Here is a 3,725-nt window from a genome sequence, read left to right as displayed (position 1 = left end):
AAAAGCTGAAGGAATTGAAGACACCCAACAACTCAGCATTTGCAACTAACAGTGACATGTACATAAATTCTATTACTACAAATACTGTTTTCTTTCCAATTTCTAGGTTTCATAGTTGCTAATGTGCCAGTAGATTTGCAATTGTAATGAGATAATGCTATTATTTCTATTTAATGAGATAATACTATTATCGCTAATGCTATTATCACTCGCTATTAAAACCCACTTGAAGGAGGTCATCAGAAGTAATCTGGTGGGTGCTGGAATTATACTTGTACCCTGTGGAGCTACAGTTCTCTGGTGTTCTTAACACGTAGGTGTCACAGAGCGGGGAGGGGCTGAGTCTATGGTAGAGAGAATAAGTAACTGGATTCTAACTGGAGGTAAGCCCCAGAACCCAGACAACAGAAAGGAAATCTTGGTCCACTTTGAGAAAAGAGAACTTCCATTGCCACACTTCCTGTCTTATGATAAAACAGTTGCAGACTATTGAGGCCAGGAAATGAGGACATCTCGTGATTTCTGTGGTTGAAGCCTGAATTATTTTCCACAAGATGGGGGTGGGGGACGTTACTCCTACGCAGGTTCTTAACGAAGCTTGGGCAGGGACTGGAGTGAGAAAGAGTATATTCAGGGACTCTGTGAGTGTTGCTTTAATTACTGGGGAAGGGCTCATGAAGGGTAAATAGATGTAGCCCTTACTAGGAAACAGTGGTGCAGATTTTCAAATGGATTTAGTAAGCCCTTTGGGTTGGAGTTTTGACTTTGCTTCTGATACACTTTCCTTACACACTTCTTTAATGTCTGACACAGCTTGTATATTGTCTTCACAGCTTTATTGGGGCAGAAGTAGCATGTCAGAACATTCACCCATTTGAGATGTACAATTCAATGGGCCTGGTACGTTCACAGTAGTTTGCAGCCACCACCTCAAAGAAATCCTGTACACACTAGCTATAGTTACGTCATCTTCAGCCCTTTGGAACCACTTCTCTACTTCCTGTCTCTATAAAGTTCCTTATTCTGGGTTTCATATGAAGACAATCATACAGTGTATAATTTTCTTTCTTACTGACTTCCTCTGCTTATAATAAGGTTTTTAATATTCACCCACGTATTTCAGCAGGCAACAGTGCTCTAGCCTGGATCTGGAATACCCCCCATATGTCTGTATGACTTGTTCCCTGAGAGTGTGATATTGGAAGGTGAGCGAACCTTTAAGAGGATCTGGAAACTTTAAGACTCCTGGAATGTATTTTTGACCCTGAGAGTGTGCCCTCTATAGGGCATGGACAACCTTCAGCCCTTTCATCTTCCCTTTCGCTCCCAAGCCAGGAGTGGTTTTCCTCCATTGTGTGCTTCTAACACAGTGTGCGCCCTCTCCACAGGACCAATAGCAATGAGGCCAATTGATTATGGATTGAAATCTCCAAAACCCTTTTGATAAGTTATTTATCTCAGGTATTTGTTGCAATGGTGTAAAGCTTGTTATCACAACCTGTATTTCATTCTATGAAAAAATTGTTTATTTCTGTATCAACTGGGTAATACTTAAGCTTTCCCATCTGTCAAATACTATAACTATTACAAACATTCACTTCTCAAGTATACACCTAGGAGAGTGATTGCTAGCTCTTGCAGTTCTAGGAAGCATCTTCTATTTTTCAAAAGCTCCTGAAAAATTGCATCTTTCCTTCTGTAATATATATATACAAACTCTTAACAATTTCGTATCCTTGCCAACATATGCTTTTATCTGTCTACCTTGGTTTATGTGAATGACTTTCCATAGAGACTTTGATTTGTATTTGATTGCCATTCGTCATCTGATAAAGAATTGGAAGCACCTTTCATGGATATATCACACTTTTCAGTTAAAGACTTGAAGAAGAGATATGGTCATATCAACACACACCTTATTCTCTTAACATTGCTGAGCTCTCATCTTCTATGTTAAGATCTAAAAACATCTCCATACTTGTGGTTTTATGCCATATTAAAGATGAAATCCAGGGTTTTGTACATTCTAAGTTACCATTTGCCAATAAACTACAACTTCCTTGATTTTTTAAGTAAATTTTATATAAAAACTTTCGTGTAAATAAGAACATCACCATGATTAACAAGACCCTAGATCTATACCATTTACCAAATTTATGTATATTTAGAATTGGTCTTTGAAGTGAAAGCTGTGGGGCTTTACATTAAATTTACACTTTCAATAATAAATGTATTTTAAGCACTTATCCACCACTCAAGCCAAAAAAATGACAAAATTAGAACTTTACAATTAGAAAGACAAATAATTTACATCCTCTTGTAACTTCCCCATCATCCTCTTTCATAGCTCCTTCGTTTTAAGCCAGGCTCTTATTGCACAGTTCAAGCCAGCCTAGAAATCACTATGTAACCCAGCACAGCTTCGGGCCTCTTCCATCTGCCTGCTGAGTGTTGGTATTGCAGCTATGCATCCAAACAGCTCCAAATGTCATACTTTGACTTCAAGACGATTTAACCAAATCTCTTCTTATTTGGACAAATTGTGTGATGAAGATCTTGGGCCTGCAGCATATATTAAGGATAGAAGTGTGATTTAGTACATCCTTTATGACAAATAAGGAAGATTCGATTATTTTATTTTGCATAGTAATTAGTATATGTACGCAGAAATGAATAGAATATTTAAAGGTGCACAGTGCCAGGTCTTCCTTTCCCTTCATTGCCATACTTTCAGGGCAATTATTTATCACTTCCCTACGATGCCATTCACAGCAACTGTGAATACATGGCCACTGCTACTCAGTACACTCTGGTTTCTCACTGAAGAATATGTGGTTCATAACTTTTCTAATTATTGCATGAAGAACATCTTTGTATTGGCATCTTAATAAAATTCCACTGGATAGCAGAAATATTGTTTAACTAGCTCCCTATGGATACCCCACACAACATCAATGTGTAGTTTTTTTTAAATACTTCACTGGATTACTTTACAAAGTAGCCATGAACCCCTTCCTCCGACCAAAAATGGAAACAATGATTAAGATCAGGGTGGGGCTGACAGGAAGAAGGAAGTTGAGCAGTGCTGGACACAAGGAGTGAGAGCAACACTGACCGCAGAAAGGTGGAAACCTCATGGAAAACTTTCTTCTTTTATTGGTTAGTTTGTTGAAGGAAACAGGAACCTAGAAGTTTAAGCTAGAACAGCCAAGAGAGGAACACAGAGATGGCTGGAGAAGGGCAGCCAGAGAGGATGACCAAATGAAGCAGAACAAAAGCAAAGAAGACCTTCTAGACCTGGAAAAGACTGAAGACTGAGAATCTCAGAGGGGGGACAAGGGCTGCCTGTTCTTCTGTTCCCTGCACTGCACCCCTTAGTCCAGGGCCATGGAAAGCCCAGCTCCCACCTCATTCTAGATCACAGAACACAGCTCCATCACCCAGATCCTTGGTGGCAGCAGGAAGGTAGGGGTGATGTTGTAAAATCTGACACCTCAAGATAGCTTTCCAATCATAGAGGTGACTGCTGTCTCGGGTAGTCCGTATGTCTAGGAATAAACTCAAACTGGACTATGGGAGGATTTCTGATGGTAAGATAAAGGCCAGCATGTTGTTAGTTGTTTTGGGTCCCATCTTTTGGTTCTTTTAAGGGCCCCACCACCCAGCTTCCAAATAAATCACATTCAGAGGCTTACTTTTAGTTATGAATGTCTGACCTTAACTTG

The sequence above is a fragment of the Microtus ochrogaster genome, unplaced genomic scaffold, assembly GCF_000317375.1.
Source record: "Microtus ochrogaster isolate Prairie Vole_2 unplaced genomic scaffold, MicOch1.0 UNK4, whole genome shotgun sequence".
Taxonomy (NCBI): domain Eukaryota; kingdom Metazoa; phylum Chordata; class Mammalia; order Rodentia; family Cricetidae; genus Microtus; species Microtus ochrogaster.
Note: the sequence above shows the minus strand (reverse complement) of the source record.